Raw genomic sequence first — 19628 nt, 5'->3', positions numbered from 1 at the left:
ATGGTTTTAAACGGGACGGGACATGTACCCGCAAAGGTAAAAATGTTAAACGGTTGTTGGGATGTGGTGGAAAGTCTCCACGTTTTTGCAGTTTTAGGCGGGGACAGGAGCAGGGTTTTTAAATAGTTGGAGGGGTGGGGGAAGGTACACCAGTCCAAACTCGCCTCCCATTGCCATCCCTAGTGACAACCGATACCGTTACGAAATATAGATATTCGTCTGAGTTCATTATATCACGACTGATACCAAATATTTTCAGCATGAGTTTGACTCTATTCTAATAACAAAAAGTTTCTTTGCGGTCTAATCAACACCTCTTTTTAAATCACGTTACCCGTTGTACTCAAATGCTTCGCCATCTTCAATGATTAATGAATAATGCTGTGGAGTTACAGCAGGTGCGTGCACATTTACACTTGTGTGTGTGTATATATATATATATATATATATATATATATATGTAAAACACATTTACAGTAAACATGGATATGTGTATACACGTGTTCTATAAAATTCTTTGAAATACATCTTAACTATTAAAATTAGATAGTTGACCTATACATTTTTTTTTTTTTCTTTCTTTCTTTTCTTTTCTTCTACTCATCTTTTCTTTTCTTCTACTCAGAGTATGTGTATCGATCCCACAACACTCCACCATTTAAGTAAGGATTGTGGCTCGAAAGTGAAATCTCAAAAACTTACTTTCAGGATCCCTGCTAACGTAGCTATGCCTCTAAGAACTACTTGACCTATACTTGACCTTATCCACTACTTCAAATGAATATTAACCAGTTATGCTATACAAATAGATATAAATAATTTTGATATGTCATGGCAAGAAATGATAGGTGCAGTCGAAACTCAATCTAAGGAATACAGAGTGCCCTAATGAAAGGTCAATGACGTCCACACCTTTTGGGATTTCTGCACTTGAAAGTGCATTGAACTCATTTGAATGGTGCATGCATTGTATGTTCATGATTTACAGGGGAATAAATTGCAGTATAAATGAAGAAGAATATGAGCAGTCTCATATTCTTCTATAAAGACCCCCAATACTCTTTCCATCATTCATAAGTTCCATTAGTTTTCATCAGACTGAGTCTCTAATTTCCTCTGCAAATTTGAAGAAGGAAAATTAAGGAAGATGGAAAGGAGAAGCTGCTGCTCTGGAAGGAGCTATGTCTCAACACCTTGCGATGCGAAGTCACCGAAGAAGGAAGCAGTGGTGACACCAAAAAAGGAAGATGTTGACAAGAAAGCAGCTTTGTGTTGTGGAACTGCAGGTGTGAGTATGAAGTCTCCGAAGGCTGAGTTGACAGAGACTGTTGCTGTTAAGAAAGAAGAACCTGTGAAGGTTAATGTTGGACTTAAGTAAATTAATTAAGATGTTTTAAAGAAAAAAGGTTTTGGGGGGTGGACTACATACACACACACACACATCTGACATTTTTTTTTTTTTTGATGGATTTGGAAATCTTTTTTGGCATTTGGTAATGGATTCTATTTTGTTTTTAATTTTGTAGGAATTAGATATGTAATGATGTTGGTTTAAGGTGCCCTCTGGTATGTATAAAAAAGCCTATCTATTATGGTTTACTTGCTTCTCTATCACTTTACAATGTGAGTGGTGTTTCTTTTGCAAGTGTGTATATTTTGTTTGGGACTTATGGTTAGTACAAAGGAAATTGATTATCTTCTGAAAAATAGAAAATATATGGTAAATTATGATAATTAAAGGGTATGGTATTATTGGAAGAATCCAAATCAAAGTAACTCAGTGTACTACTGTTTAAAACTAGAAAACAGATACATTTGACACATACTCACAATATTGTCCCTGGCAAAACCCGAACGCTTGGTCTTTGTCACACTTTAGGCAATTGTTATCATCTTAATGCTTTTAGCATTATAGTATAGAAATAGCCCAAGAATAAAGTAATACCCAAATATGGATAAAAGAAGATATTTAATTCTAACAAAAATATGTTCCATTAAAAGAGGAACAATAAGTTTGCTGTGGCAGATGAATATATAATAATAATCAGAATAATTCTCCTAATTCTCTTTTCCTTAAATACTATCTCTGTACCAACAAAATTTATCAAATTCTCCATACGAGACCAAACACTATTTTGGCCCATCAATAGCTAAAACACTTCAAGAGCGTGCAAGCAACAAAAGGGAACAACTTTTCAAAACGTCAATTCCATGCAATTGAATATAACAAAATTATTTATGAAGATTTTTCAGAACACTTTTAAAGAACCGAATTTCAGAGTGTTTATTAAATGAGTATAGTTCAAGTGGTTGCGTGTCGGAAGTGAATCCCTCCTGTTTGGAGGAGTGGTCCTGTGAACCATTCGGTGCACTAAATGACGTATATTCGATGCACAAAATTAGTAAATTATTAGACATATAAAAAAGATATCCACGTCATATATTCATATGATTACTCTTGTTGTACTGTTTCAAATGGAGAGTCTCATTGCTATTACCTTTCTTTTCTTTTTTTTTTGATAAGTAGTCTCATTGCTATTACTTAAACATGCTTTGCTTGCATATTCCTTCAGAAGCATAACACTCCCGGCAGACCAATCATACAGAAGGAAAAACGACAAGCACCGCAAAAGTCCATCTTGTTGAACGACTTCTTAAATATAGGAAGCACTGCTTGAAATGGCACGAGTGTATCCCAAATGTACTTCATTACTATTACTTAGTATAACTATTAATTTTCTTTGCTTTTTTTTTTATCAAAATATTAATTTTTTTTTAGATAAGTTCCAAAGCAAAGCTCAAGTAAGGATGGATTTAGGGGTAGATTCTGATGGGCTTGAGCCCACACCAATAAAAATTAAAATTAAAATCAACACAATTTTAGTCCAGCCCCAAAAAAACGAAGTATAACTATTACTAGTCATCATCAGATCTAAGAACAGAAGCTATCTTCTATGGTCTGGTTTTTTTATAATATAGTAAAAATTGATTTAATTGATTAATTAAATGTATTTTGTTAAAAATTTGAGAACACGAGAGATAAGAGTGACAATGCCTCACATATCCACTAAAACTCTCCATCAAATTTAGTAGGTTTGACTTTTAATTGTATCTGTTCAGTTAATTTTATCATCCAAATACCACACCTAATGGGACTTCCAATACCTTCAAACCAGTTGAAGGAAATGAATCACAAATGTTGCCAACTCATTATCAAACTAATTCCAAGTTTCACTGTTTATATTTCTTCATGGACATGAATGCCCGTTTACCCTAATTCCAACTATTACTAAAAAAAAACACATCTAAATCTTCTAAACTTGGAGTAGATATGGAATAAAGTGGTATTTGGCACCCTTACATGCAACCAAATCTTGATTTAGGGAAAAGTACTTGGATAGAGGGGAAACAAGAGTATGTATGTACTTCCAGAAATCCTATTTGTATTTGTCAGCAGCCAAGTTAAGAAGCTCCATCACTGTAAGAAAAAATGGGAAAAAGAAAGTTAGCAATAGTGAATGGTTTATGGTTTATGTCCACACTAAAACAACAGAAAAAATGTGCAGCAAAAAAATAACACAACACTGTTCTGTTCTATAAGAATACCATGCCGGAATAACAAGGTGATACACACCTCCACAAACATCATTGGATATGTTTTACTTTACACTAAAAGTTTTTAACATTATTCTTATTTCTTAATATAACAAGAATCTAAGATAAGATTTTCGTGAGTGTAATTGCAATAAAAAGAAAAAAGAAATGGATTATTTGTAACGTATATCATCACCCGTTAAAAACATAAGGAGAGATCTGGTATAATAAGTTCTCTGATCTTTCTCTCCAAATGTGAGCTTCCCATGACAACAAATTATTTATGTTGAGGATCTTAAAGAGATTCAGAGTCTACAACCAAGACATGTGATCTAATGGTATCTTCTTCTGCTACTTTTCAAAGCCAAGGTGGGGAGTTCAAGTCTAATTGAAATGAAAGATGCAGAGTTCGAGTCTCCCCAAAAGTATATGCACTGACAATCTGTACTGGAGCTAATAAAACTTTTCAGTGGGAATGACTTTGAATAATAATAAAATAATTTTACATGAGTAAATGTCAATTGTTCTCAAGGAAAATTTTATATTTTGAAATATCGATATGATAACCTATATATCAATGTTATAAAACATTGTATATTTCGTAATGTATATAACTAAATACAAAATTGTTATGGAACTTAAAAATAACTAAAGAAAAACCTTTGACAAAATACAATCCATTAGACAAACCTTGTCACTAAGGTGATGATTCATAAAAATGAAAATTAAGTACTTAAAATCATAAAGGCTGAATTTTAGAAGTTTAAATTATAAATGCTAACAATAGAAAATTACAACAGGTGAGTACACATTTACATTCATATATGTATGTATGTAATACATCTATATATGTATGTAATACACATTTAACGTAACCCTCGAAGCTAACATAGGTAACACATATTTACAGTGAACACGGGCATATATTGTATATGCATACAATATAATTGTTCTTGAAGAATTCTCATAACACTGTTCAATTAAGGAGCTGACCTTCTGAGTGTGTTTATTAAATGAATTTAGCTCAAGTAGGTGCATGTCAAAAGGCTTCTATTAACAAGCAAGCAGATTGTGATTGAACGCATTTCCTAAGTGGTACATTTAGATTTAGATGTGTTTTTAGTAATTGTTTAAAAGTTTGAACTAAATTTTCTCCAATTCCAACCCCAAGGCGCCCCAAACGCAACATTTTATTTCAAACATTAAAATTTCAATTTTGAATTACAAATATTCCACCCATGAATATAGACTACTATAATTTGAAACCCGAAGTTCAGTTATTCTTGAACTGTAGCTTTCCATGACAGTATTTTAATTCCCTGCAGGTTTCTATCTACTTGAAGTTACAATAGGCAAAGAAAATATCATACTAATTCATAAAATATCAAGCATCACATTTCATGTATCATTCCACTTGCCCAAGTAATAAGATGTTCCATGCTAGTAACTCAATTGATTTTTAGAAATATATTAGCTAAAAAAATTAGCCATATGTTACTATTGCAACTTCCTGAGTGGTCTGAGGATTTAAAAGAATGGACTGAGAAATGCAGGTTAAATGAACCTATATTGGTGTTCAATTATCAGAAATAGAATTTCCAAAAAAATTGGTTACTAGATGGTATTCAGATAAAAATCCCTTCTGTTACAACTACTGATCTCACGTTGGGACAGACCACCACTACTGGAAAGATTACATATTTATACCTGCGCTCAAGGGAATATTACCTAGGAAAGAGAATATTAAAGCTCTTGCAATAAGCCTTCCCTAGCCATCAGTGAGCACTTCCAGATGCTACCCCTCTTTACTCATGTAGACAACCCTGACCTTTTAATGAGCCTGATCTTCGATCCCATCTGCGCAACATCATTGATAACAGAAGAGCACTCCCTGAAGCTACCGCTAGACATGAGTCTTATCTACAATAACCCTTTGGACGGTCCAGGCAGGTCTGTAACCTTGGCACAAATCTAAGCTGCGATCCTCTCATAAAGATCAAATGAAAAAGAAAGGAAAAGTGCAAAAATATGTTTTTTAACAGTTTCAGGAATGGAAACAGACCTTCCTTTTGGTTCTCCTCCAAAACAGCCTCTAATTATCCATCTACTAATTAGCAGCTATTCATTATTCTTGATCATCTTTCATCTATCATAAACTATATTAAGAGTCCTAAACAAGAGAACCTGATCCACATGACCAACTAAAATTGAACATATGATCCAAAATTAACTGGGGGTTATTTGACTACAAGCAACAAAGTTGGATTTCACCTGCTTAGTGCTTACCACCAGAGGTGAGATGCCAGAATAAGCTAGGAATTCTAATGTTTATATGTTTGAGTGTAATATGTAAATCCTAGACAAAAGAAAACCACACAAAATCAACATGATTAAGGAAAGCAAAAAAATTACAGTGTAAAAAAACCATATGACCAAAACATTTGATCATTAGGAGATGAAAAAGGCTTTGCATGCACCATTAAGAAAGAATGACTTAAAGGATTTCCCTTTATAACTATGAGAAGAGGATAATACAAATGAAAATTTGCCACAAAAAGGCTACTCAAAGAATAAAAAAATGGACCTGTTGTCTCTTTCCATGTTGTTAACATACTTCAAAAAATATATATATACATATATATTCTTGCAAACAAAACTCCCAACCTAAAAAAATTCTGCCTAAAAATGATACTGCAGGATGGATTTCACTATGGAACTCTTTTTTTTTTTCCAAGAGGTAAAGCTGGTAATATAACAGCCGTTTCTTGTAGAAGACCAATATCTGTTTTCCAACATATTTCTTAACCAAGATAACGAGAAGAAAGATTAGTACCTAGTCATTTCATCATTTTTTAACAAACACTTTTACAGTCGATCAACCATAGTCATTTAAGATATAGCTCAGTAAAATTTTTCCAGATAAACAATCATGTGTAGATTTGATGTACTAGAATATTCCTACATAGAAGGATATAAGAAATACCATGATTTTTTATAAAGATCCTAAATTTTTGTAGATATTAGCATGTAACTAATTTTGTACTAAAACTCTAGAATATTTAGAAGATAGTAAATTTGGGGGAGGTGGGCAATATAGATGATAAATTGACTGAAGATGTTGCGAAGGAAAATACGAAGCAATTATCAGACATTGCAGATATCAAACATTACAGGAAATGAGCAAAGATGAATTGGAAGTATATTGGGAATAAAAGAACGGTAATATGTAATGAATAAGTTGCTCAGTTTGTTATGCTGGTTACTACCATAGATATAGTCTTGCTAATTTCCACTGTGATCGTATTTGCTCTGGGCAACAAATCTTGGGCTGGTCAGATTAGTTGGTGTACTGCTTGATGACAGGGCATTTCTGGTCTATATGACCACTTGGCTGGCTACTAAAGAGTGCGGAGTTGATTATAAAGGATTGGATTTATGCTTTTTTATGCAGCTATAGATATATTAGAAGCTTTTGTATCCCATTTTTAATTAGATTTTTGTGTTTGCTAGACTATTTCTGGAAATGATTTTTGACCATCCACTGTTTGATGGGGTATGCCCCCTCTGCTTGTCCTTGTAATGTTGTTGTGTTGTTGATGAAAGCTTTACTTGGGGAGAAAAATATTGAGCAATTGCTTCCATCACTACATGTGAAGGAAATATTGAGTAATATGGATACTCTAGCTTTGATTGATTTCGCTAAATCAGTTGTCACTTTGTCTGATGAGGGTAGTGTTCATTATAAGGTAATTAAAGATGTGGCTGCTCCAGGGTTGAAAGAATAAGAGAGAAGATGCAGCATTGGACTTTTTATCAGCATTGCTTTTTCCGTGATGCATTTTTTACCAATGAGTCAGTAAGGAATTAGGCGGGTTATCCATGTTAATTAAAAAAAGCAGAAGATGATGGCAAGAATATGAGATGCCTTGAGCGGCTGAAATTAGTTGATGTTGAACTGCAAAAAGCAGATAAAATTGGAACGCTTCTTCGAAACTTGCTGGATGATCCTAATTACATTAAAGTTTAAGAAGGACAATAACTAAAGAGGTTTAGGGTTGACATAATTTGTTATCTAAGCAGTAATGGGTGATAACAATAACCTTATCTTTATTTATGTTTCTACTTGCTCTTAAAGGACAGGAGACTGTGAACATAAACCTTTGCACGTAAGGAAATACTGTACAAAACCTAAAAGATTCACATCTTTTCAAGTTTGTCATAGTACTTTTCTCAATGCTACCATGCCAGACAGCAGAGCACGGAAATAAGTTCTTAAGATAACAAGATTTAAGAGAACAGTAGATATTAGAGAAAATACTTTAGTGTCTAGGATACAAAAACAAATTTTAATCTGTCCATTAATCGAGATTGATCAAATAGTACACAAATGGAATAGACCAAAACAGTAAGTCAAATTGCTAACAAAGATATGGCATTAACAACAAAAGATGAATAAGCAACAACAACATTAACACTGGTAAAAAAAAAAAAAAAAATGTTCTCTCCTGGTATCAGAATTAGCAGATTAATTTATAATTAACACCCAATGGTATGTTACAACTCAGTTTACCATGAAGCATATAAGATTCCAACAAAACACCACCATATTCACAAATTAAAAGATACAAAAAGTAGTGATTCAACACCAAATTCATTTAGCCCAGAAAAGAAAAGTAAAAAAATAATAAAGGAGCTCTATTAAATAGACAATGCACGAAGCAGATTAGGATAAGTACAAAATATTTTCAGCATATCCTAAGTGCACTAGCCCACCGATGATCAAATTCTAGTTATTTAAGTTGGAATAATTAAGGACTTCAAACAGTTCGTGGGAGAAACAACAATGAGAGAAAATTCACACTGAATTATAATTTGACTGATATCCAACTCAGTGTGAATATTCAACAAAATATCCAAAGTTTAGACTAGTGATCAACAGAAGACTCAACTGATTTCATTAACAATATTGTGACTACTAACTCTGATCATTAAAAGGAGAAAAGTAAGCTCAAACTCATTTTCAAAAATCACATAGAAAGCATCAACTTAGGTACCTGACAAAAGATATGTTCTTCAAATGCCCAAACCTAACCTAGGGTATTTGGAACACCCAAATCTATAATCTGATCTCAGTTACCCAAATCAAACCGAAGTTGAAGTGATATGAAAGCTAAAACAACATCATTTAATGGATATAGAACCACATACAACCAACTCAAGCCAAATATTGATTTACAGAAAAGTAATTGGATAGAAGAAGAACAAGAGAATGTACTTCTTACCGAAGATTCAAAATCCATACTATCTCAGCGTCCAGCTTAAACAGCTCAATCACTGTAAGAAAAATTGGGGAAAAGGAAAGTAAACAATATTAATTGAATAGTTTAAATCCAACAACAGAAAAAATAATAATAATAATAAATAAAATAAAATAAAATAAAATAAATTGCAATCAAAATAACAAAATCCTCTGTTCTATTCTAGAAGAATGCATACTTTGCTGGGATGTCGAAGTGAAAATAGTCACCGCACCTCCGGCATGTGACCCTATGATGAGCACCGTACGGGAACCTGATTTGAATCTTACTGCCGCATCCACAGGTGACAGGGTGAAGAGTCGGGTTGAAGGCGGCGAGAGGGGGCTGGGGAGGGACGGCGGCGGCTGGGGGTTGGGGAACGGCGGCGGCGGCTGGGAGCTGACTCTGATTCTCCATTATGGTTTGATTTGGAGACGGTAGAATCGCTGGTGTGAGGAGAGAGAACAGGGTAAGAACTATAAGAAAAAAGAGACAAACACAGAACAAAAAAAATATATACGAGTTCAATTCATAAACTCACCTTCGTTCTTGGGCTCTGTGGTGGTGTTCTGTTACGATTCTGATTGGATGAGAGAAAGGAGTGACAAGGACAAGGAGTTGCGAAAAATTGAGAGAAAAGGCGCTAGGTTTTAATATTTTGAAATTTTATTAAACTGAGGTCTTTGGCTTTGAGCTTTTCTTTTTGAAACTCTCATAAATCGTAATCATTTTGATAAAATCAAAAATTAATTATTAAGTAGAGTTAAAAAATTCTATTATAATATACAAAAGGTGTAATTACTCTTTATTGTTAGAAAAATCCCTTATTTTTTTTTAATTTGTACAGACAAATCATAATTTTGGCATTATAATTACTAAATTAGCCATACTTTATCATTAACAAAGAAACAAGAAGAAAAAAAATGTCAAAATTATTCTTAAATTCATATATGATGTAATGATTTTCTTTCTCCGCATCCGCATGCTATAACATAACAATACTATGATATATCTCTCTTTAATCTCAATTTTATTCACACTCACCAACGTTAGCTTATTATTTCATAGCCATAAATAAATCAAACTATTTATAAAAGATGGCCGACCGTTCCTGTGTAGGCCCTTTCCGGTTGAGACAATATCACTTAATTAGTAAGAAATGACATGTAATATTTGTGCACAAGTTAAAATTTGAAGTAGGATAAGCTTAAAAATTTGCGGATAAAAACAAATCCACACAAATAAAAATAATAATAGAATTGATTCAAACTTCTTACTTTGACGTGGCCTCTTCTGAATATAATAGTTAATTTTTTTATTTACTTTTCTCCCTATATTTCATATATCATGAGGTTTGAAATGTCATAAATGTCCCTGAATTTTTAATTCGTTTTTATAAAAAAATATCAGGCATATTAAATGACAAAAATAACTCTCTGCATAATGACAACCAGAGAAGATGATGAGGGAGAAAGAGAGTCGCCACCAACCACCATCGCCGCCTGCACCATCGCCGCCACTAAACACCATCACCGCCACCATCGACGGCCCCTTTTTCTCCCCACTCGCCACCCCACAACCATACCTATCATCGCCAACCCGTTCTCACCACCAACTGCCATCGCCATCGCCATCAGGCCCATCGACTGCACATTTACACTTGTTAATGCTGTGGAGTTACAGTAAGTGACTGCACATTTACACTAGTATATAACACATGTTTACAGTAAACATAAATATGTATCTGTGTGTGTGTGTGTATATATATATATATATGCATACATATATAATTGTTCATGAACTCTCATAATACTTGTTCAAGGAACTACTTTCACATTTTATTTATTATTAAATGAGTATAGCTCAAGTAGGCGAATGCCAAAAGGCTCGTATAACTTGTAAACAAATTGTAATTGAAAGCATTCTCTAGACTTGAACAATTTACATAGTTTTATTTTGAAGCAGTTAAAGTGCAATTGTTCGAGCATTAATTACAGAAGGAATCCAATTGCAGTAACTTCAGTCACTAAAAAAAACCTAAAATTGGACAATTTGACTCCAAAAGAAAATTCACAAACCCCAGCAATTTTCATAATCAGACTTATAAATCAAGAGAGATGATATAGTATCCAACTTTTATGGATGGCGTCATTACACCATTAATTATCAAGATGATGTCATTCTATAGTTATATAAATGCAGTTCTATAACTTTCAAACGATAGATGAGACATATTCATACACATTAAACAAAAAAAAAAAAACTTACAAAGCAAATGAGTATATACACATTTAGGCACAAAAGTACATACATATCAATCTATACTACTATGAAATGTACATAAAGTTTTCAAACAATATATATATGCACTACTATTAAGTTTTTTTTTTTTTTTTTTTTTTTTTTTTTTTTTTTTTTTTTCTCAGAACGATGGAGAAGTGGCAAAAACCATGCATCTTAAACTTCCACATAATCTCTTTTTAAGATATCTAATATTATCAATAACATTCTCATATTTTATAAGTATTTTTATTTAAAATTTAAATTAGCTAGGCTAATAATCATTATTTCTCTTTATCTTCCTAAACGACGTCATTTTGCTTTGTGTGCATTTTCGTCATTTCACAAAATATATATATTTAAATAATATGTAAAATGTCAATATAAGTGTAACTTAAACAAACTCTAACTTAAATGTGTCAAGAGGGACCTATTTGTACAAATTAAAACTTTAAGGGTATTTTTTTGCACATGAGGGATGTCAGGTATGGCATGCACTATAAGCATCTATAGGGGTGTTTTCTACGCTTATCCCTAGATATTATCTGGGTTGCTCTCTACTTGACAAATAGATATAAATAGATAGAAAATGATTGTTACGAACAGTTACAGTGAATTGTTAAACATACTCTTTTAATTGGCCAATTATGCAACAAATAAGGAAGTGAAGCCCTTTACTTAGTTGTATTTGGTATAAATAACCAATTAAAAATTATTCGATTAGACAATTCACTGCAAGTGTTCAGTATGAATACCACTACTCTAAATAGATTTACTCTAATTATGCCAATCAAAAGTAGATTGATCTATAATGCCAAGACATGATAGGTGCAGTCCAAACTCAATCTAGGGACCCTACTGAAGGGTCCATCCATACCCATGGGATTTCTGCACTTGAAAGTGCATTGCACTCACTTAAGTGGTGCAGTTCATTATGTACAAGTAAATAAATTGCACAATGAATGAAGAAGAATATGAGCAGCCTCATATTCTTCTATAAATACCCTAACACACTCTTTCCATCCTTCATAAGTTCCGTTAGTTTTCACTCAACTGGGTCTCTAATTTCCTCTGCAGTTTGAAGAAGGAAAATTAAGGAAGATGGAAAGGAGAAGCTGCTGCTCTGGAAGGTGCTATGTCTCAACACCTTGTGATGTGAAGTCACCGAAGAAGGAAGCAGTGGTGACACCAAAAAAGGAAGAAGACGTGAAGCCAGAGACTGTCAAGAAAGAGGCTTTGTCTTGTGGAACTGCAGGTGGTGAGTATGATGAAGTCTCCTAAGGCTGAGTTGACAGAGAGTGTTGCTGTTAAGAAAGAAGAACCTGTGAAAGTTAATGTTGGACTTAAGTAAATTAATTAAGATGATGCTTAAAGAAAAAACGTTTTGGGGGATGACCTACACATACACATCTTTTTTTTTTTTTTGGTTTTGATGGATTTGGAAATCTTTTTTGGGTTATATTTTGTTTGAATTAGATATGCAATGGTGTTGGTTTAAGGTGCCCTCTGCTATATATAAAAAGCCTATCTATTATGGTTTACTTCCTTCTCTATCACTTTGCAATGTGAGTGTTTCTTTTGCATGTGTGTAGATTTTGTTTGGGATTTTTGGTTAGTACAAAGGAAATTGATTATCTTCTGAAAAATATAAAATATATGGTAAATTATGATAACAATATATGGTAAATTATTATTGGAAGAATCCAAATTAAAGTAACTCAGTGTACTAGTGTTTAAAATTAGAAAACAGATACATTCCACACATAATTCACAATATTGTCCTAGCAAGTCCGAACGCTGCCAAAGCATTCATTTACCCTGTGGGTTGCAATACAGACAGACTACCCACTCTGGGCAGAAGGTGTACATCCCATATCAACTTCACCATGTGCACTCTTTGTAACACGGATTTGGAAAGCCATGACCACCTATTCTTTAAATATCCTTACGATCAAACCTTTGTGGTCATTTATACAAAGCACATTGCAACAAAAATAATCTATATTTTTCAGTCAGTGATTCGACCTCCGGCAAAGTCTGCTGATCTTGCTTCCTGAAGTTGTTGTGATTTAATTGGTTGGAGTTCATCTCCTTCAGTACCGTATTTGCAGCCATGACCACTAACGGTTATTGCATTTGAATTGTGCAGGTGGACTTGGACCTTCTGTTTGGGCTCTCTCTGGCTTGTTTTTGTCTTTGTTTTGTTTCGTCATAATTAGTGCTCTGATCATTCTCTCCAAATGTGATTTAGAGTCTACAAAAAAATAAATTTTCTTGACCGCCGAAAATTCGTAACATAAAGCATCAGTCTGAAATATTTTTCTCTTAGAGCAGAAAAATTGTAATATGTCAAGTGATCGAAAATTGTTTGTAGAACATAACCTCGTGAAATATATAATTTTCGGGTTTATGATCTATCTTGGTCTGATTTACCGTCAGTAAAGCAAGATTGCAGACTACCTTTTATTTTTATAATGATCTTGTCAGTATTGAATATTATATTATTATTTTAACAATAGAAAAGATTAAAAAAAAAAAAGTGCAACTAAAAGGGCACAACCCTGTTACCGAAGAATTAGCGAGTACGGATACTCTATGAGAATAACGTACACGAATCGGACATCGATATTTTAAAAAAATTCACGAATGCATATCGGATACTTTTTAGACATGTTTATAATTTTAAAATATATATTTTTAAATTTCTATCATGTATTCGATACTTCTTAATACTTTGCGTGCCAACTTATGTTTCTCAAATATTTCATAACATATTTTTTAATAAGTTATGAATATTAAAATGTAACTTTTCTAACAATAATAACATAATATAACTGCTAAGAAAAGCTCAAAATGCACTACTTATGTTATGTATTGTGAAACAAACTCCTACGTTGTATTAATGATTGCATTTTGATTCATAATATTACAGGAAACTCATAAAAAATATTTTTTTTTCTTTTTTATATAAAAAAATGCATTTAATTTTTTTTTTTTTTATTTGATCCCACCATACTCATATCTTATTTTTTAAAATATACCGTATCTCCAAATCCGTATCCGCACACCATTGAACACTAGGGAGACAATCTTAAGAAAGGTTGAGAATAATAAGTTATAACAATTAACCACAACCAATAATATACAAAATGAAGCTTCCTAAAACCTTCAATAGCTTTTGCCCATTGAAAGGAAGGGCTCTTGAACAGCCTTTAGATCCTTTGGCCAATATACTCTTGTGCAATGGGTTACAAACAAATTAATGTTATGTTCTGTTGCATGGGATTGAAGTCTTGAAATTAAAATCGAAAGAAAAATTAGGGTGAATATTTCTTATATAGACTTTGAAAGTTATTTTTTAGATTTTGTGTTCTTTTTGTTGAGAAAATAGAAATTTTATATTTGGTGATTGGGTAATAAGGATGCATTTAACATCTAATTGGTGTGATTGGGTAATAAGGATGGTGTTTATTTGAATAAAAAATTCTTGATCAAAACTCGATGTTAATATTTTTCATGTCCGATTACAAAGATGGTAATCCTCCCATGACCATATTATCTCCAATCAAATAAAAACAAGAATTGAATTTGGAATCTTGATAAAACTAGGAAGAGATTTCATCAAATTCTGAACATCAAACCAAAACCAAATCGCATGCAATAAAACATAACTAAAGCAAAATCCCATCTAATTCTATATAAGTTTCTCATTTTGGTCTTATGGAATTAATGCTGAAAAGTGATAGTGAAAGTGAAAGAAAGTAAAAGAAAGATAAAGAAAATTAATTTAATGAGATTAACATTTTTCAAAAAATTTATGAGAAAATCTCATTTCATAGTCTGAATAATATAAAAGTTAATAAAAAATATTATGATTTACCTAAATTGTCCATTTCTTATTAAATACGACAATAGGTTTAAATAAATTTATATTTAATAAATATTTTATTTTTTAAAAATAAAAGTAATATAAAAATCTAAATAATAAAATTTTGTGCTATTAAAAGAGAGGGGTAACTATTTTAATGTTCTTACCAAAAATCATGCACAAACATAATTTATTTTAGAAAGTGAACAGGGGGTTATAAAAGGAATTTCATATAGTTTACTCAAAAAAACAAAATTTTCTTTTCTTACTAATCAAACTCTTAAAAAATAAAAGATAAAAATTCATTTTATTTCTGTTCTTGCTATTTCCTTCTAAGCAAACTTAACTTTAAGAAACTTATTTGCACACAGAGAGGACAGTGAAAAAATACTACTATTCACCCCAACTATCATGCAATAGTAGATTCAATTGTCACGGGTCAGCTTAATGTCACGGGCCTAGAGATTTGGCGCAGCGGCACGGCCCGTGCGGCACCAAGGCGTTGCTTCAGCTCGCGCAAGCGCCCTGGTCAGCCACCACGACCTGCCCTCCCAAGGATACATGCTGACTGGTTTCGGCCTACCATGGCCTCGTCAGGGGAACGGCTCCAGCTCCCGACCAGTTTGTGCAGGGATGGCCAACTCCTTTCTTCATAGTCAAGTCCACGACCAGCGACAAGCACCTCGAACTGAACCGAGTGGACCTGCCTGAACTCTGAAGAGGTACCATCCTGTGCTCCTGCACGCCCCTTCCCTGGAACCATTCCCAGTCAAACTCTGCTCTTTGCCAACCAGCATGCGTGTCTTCCATCCTCCAAGCGTCTTAGGAATCACTTCGTGACATTCTCCCCCACCCAAATCCTGCGACGTCCTCGTCGCAGTGCGGCGCTTCACTACTGCGTCCACTCCCTTCCAAAGTCTGCCTCTATGCGGTATGCTCGCCTTCCCACCATCGCTTCCTTGTGCAGCTCCCTGCACTGCACTCGCCCAATGATAGGCCTCGGACCAAGGGGACGTCCACTCCTCAAGGACGTGACTCTTCTCCGTCATGCCGCCTCCGCGACATCCCGAGCAAGCAATGGCCTCCTGCCGACTTGATGCTCGCCCTTCACCATGGTTTGCATCACCCAAGGACTAAGCACGAACTTTGGTGCGCGCGGCCCTCCGGCCCTTCAATGCGCAACTTCAACGGACGCCTCTTCCTGGGGAGATGGAGGCTCTCCCCCCCAACTGCATTGATTCCTCCTCATCGACGCAACTTCAATGCACCGTCTTCATTCTCTGACCCCTCCCGGACCGACAAGGGGGCACCCCACCGTGCTTTACCCCAAGTCCTGCTCTGATACCATTTGTCACGGGCCTAGAGATTTGGCGCAGCGGCACGGCCCGTGCGGCACCAAGGCGTTGCTTCAGCTCGCGCAAGCGCCCTGGTCAGCCACCACGACCTGCCCTCCCAAGGATACATGCTGACTGGTTTCGGCCTGCCATGGCCTCGTCAGGGGAATGGCTCCAGCTCCCGACCAGTTTGTGCAGGGATGGCCAACTCCCTTCTTCATAGTCAAGTCCACGACCAGCGACAAGCACCTCGAACTGAACCGAGTGGACCTACCTGAACTCTGAAGAGGTACCATCCTGTGCTCCTGCACGCCCCTTCCCTGGAACCATTCCCAGTCAAACTCTGCTCTTTGCCAACCAGCATGCGTGTCTTCCATCCTCCAAGCGTCTTAGGAATCACTTCGTGACATTAAGCTTTCACTTCGCCTTGCGCACTAGAGATTGACTTGACATTCAATTGTCACGGGTCAGCCAACAATAGGATCATTTACTTTGATTGAAAAAATATATTAACTTTATTTAGCATTGATGGTAAGTTAGTAATTTAACAATCGAGTCCATTAGACATCTTTTCCTATCCTTCTTTTCTTTTCACACCGCGTTATAAGATCTCTCCCAATTTATCTCATTCAGTATTGTTGTGTTTTTAAAATTCCACTTACTATTATTTGTATAATTGCAAGAATGATAAAATAATAATAATAATTAAATTAAATTAAAAATAAATAAACAACCTAACTTCATTTGTCAGGTGAAGTCATGATTTGCTAGTTTGAATTTTGTAGCTTAGTTTATCATTATCAGTGTAAGTTAGTGTTTATCACGTTATTTAATAATAGAAAAAGAACCCAAAGGTCAATCTTTTTATTTTGATGACAGATTGTAGATGGAACATTCTGGAATCCTACCTTTGAATGCTCCCTATCCACTAAGAAAACAAATATGTTGATCGAAGAATTGGTTAAAATAAACCTAAAAATTTCCCTTTTCTTTGACATTTTGCATGAAATGATAATTATGGTATTTATGAATTTTTTTTTTTCTTCATAAGAGTGGTTTAAATTTTGTTTGAGCTACTCTTTCTTTTTCTTTTTTCACTGGTCATACCTGGAGACTCTTCCTGTTCCCAATATACATACATCTTCCTTCTTGATGAGTAGTTAGGATGTATTACGGATAACATATATTAGATCTCTAGAATTTTTTATAAAACATTTCAGACGTTTACAAACTCTTTAAAACTCTCCACTCTTCCAAAATCTTCATCAATTTACCAACTTCCACAAATTCCCTAATGTAAAATAATTCATCCTTCTTCACAATAGTCTACAATTTTCTCTAAAATTTAACTTTATTCATGTCATACACACATCTTACCTGGGCGGCGTGACACTACGCGTCTCTCTTAACCAAACATGTTTTCATGTTTCTGTTTTTAAATTTTTCGAAACAAATATTTTTTACCAAATATGATTTCGATTTTTATCTAATACACTCCTACAACAAAACGATTGTTTTGATTTATTTTGATTTAGACTAATAATATAACGGCTAAAACATATCGCATGTGAGCCCAACATTTTTGTTTTGACATCACTTTTTCCCTCTGTCGGTGTTAACCGTGACCAAGTGAAAGTTGATGTCATCGAAAACTAATAAATGTAATTTCATTGTTACTCCTCTTTTTTTTTCTTTTCTTTTCCTACTACCATCTTTACTCTTCAAATGTGTAAGAAGTCTATGTTGAAAGTAGTTCGTGAGTAGGATGAGGAGATCATTCCACGTAAACAAAGAAATCTGAGATCAGTATCTGAGTGGAGAACCAAGCAACACAAGGGATTCGCAAAGATTAAGAAATGGAAGGCCGACCTCAGTAATATCTCGAGCTCAACAATAAACAGCTGTTAATGTGGTGGTTGTTGTCTTTAAGGCTGATTAGCGTCCCTATTTATAGTGCTTACCTCCTCGGTCAATGTCCCTTAGTCCTTCGGATGAGCATGCTCTTACCCAAAGGTTTGAGGATCTCTCCTCCTGACAGATGGGACATTGACGGATGGGCCGCGATATTTTGCCCCCAGGTCAAAAGAGGTAATGGCACTATTAATTAATACAAGTCTTATCAGACGTCTTTTGTAATTAATGCACCCTTTATCTCTCCTTGCTCGAGCTTGGGTACCGAGTATCCTTTCCTCCTTGTGTTGGCCTCGGACTGAGGCGATACCTTGGATCTCAGCCACCCGTCCACATGTCTTCAGATTCCTGAATTCAAGAGAGTGAAGAGCCCTCCTCGAGGTTCTGCCTTCGTGACCTCGTAGGGCTCTGTCTCGATTCTACATTTCAAGGTCCCCTTAACCAAAGAGGGGAGCTTGTAAAGCAGGTCGGTAGAAGTTGCTTTTTCCAAAGGCAACCTCAGATAAGTAAGGGAAGGGAGGAGCCTATCGGACTAGAACGGGGCACGTCCACAGTAGAGGAAGGGTAGCGACCCATTCCTCGGTCAGCAAGTCCAGTTATTGAATAGGTAGCTCTAGGATACCTAATCTCATTGCGGGGCACGCCAGATAAGCGCTAGCCAGGTGTGCCTAATTTGTAGAGATGGCGCCACTTAAGCAGCTATTGTGGTGCGATCATCAACATTTTGCCCCCTGCTCGAGGTTGCCAAAAGGGGAGCTCGAGCAAACCGCTGGTTTGATCCAATCTCTTTCATCATTATATATTTACTGAAGGGTCACGTTATTTTAGTATCGAAGAGTTACGTTGCTTCAAGGGGTCATGTCACTTCGGTTCCCCCAGCCACGTGTCGCTTTTTTATTGGTGCGCCAGTTTATGACGCTTCGAGTCCTGGGTCACGTCTTTTCATTAGCCAAAGGCGTGACGCTTGGGATGTCGAGCCTTCACTATTTAAACCATATTTGTTTCTTTTTTAAGGCATAAGACAAATTAAGTTGTTCATTTGTTTTTTCCTTGAGACTCTAAGTTTTTCTACTCGAGGGCGAATTTGAGCCATGGCCTTACGCGACGATGTCCCCAGTGTTCCTCCCTCGGCTAAATGGCGCGTCGTTCCTTATTTTGGTCCAAATGATACCTTTTGGGCCAATAGTGACGAGCTAAGCAAGGTGGACAAGACCCAGGAAAGCTCATTTCTATTCGAGGGCGAGCCTTATGCACAAGTAGGAGTGCCCATCCTTCCTAGTTCAGTGCTAAGGTTTAGGGTGGAGCGCGGTAACTTTCTTTATTCCAACCTTATTTTCACAAGTC

The 19628-nt window shown here is 35.2% G+C and overlaps 1 long non-coding RNA gene across 1 annotated transcript; it reads right to left on the bottom strand.

The window, feature by feature from the left end:
• Nucleotides 1-3120: 3120 nt before the first annotated feature.
• On the bottom strand, nucleotides 3121-9351 carry LOC132298664 (uncharacterized). The gene is made up of 3 exons (XR_009479921.1): nucleotides 9091-9351; nucleotides 8877-8928; nucleotides 3121-3478 (listed from the first exon to the last, which is right to left on the bottom strand). It is a non-coding gene; the product is annotated as an uncharacterized LOC132298664 (long non-coding RNA).
• Between the last annotated feature and the right edge of the window lie 10277 nt (nucleotides 9352-19628).

The sequence above is a fragment of the Cornus florida genome, unplaced genomic scaffold (genome assembly GCF_030987335.1).
Source record: "Cornus florida cultivar Cherokee Brave unplaced genomic scaffold, ASM3098733v1 CherokeeBrave_3.0.0_Hap2_Chr03, whole genome shotgun sequence".
In the NCBI taxonomy this organism is placed as follows: Eukaryota; Viridiplantae; Streptophyta; class Magnoliopsida; order Cornales; family Cornaceae; genus Cornus; species Cornus florida.
The sequence above is the reverse complement of the archived record's forward strand: the minus strand, read 5'-3'. Positions and strand labels throughout refer to the sequence as shown.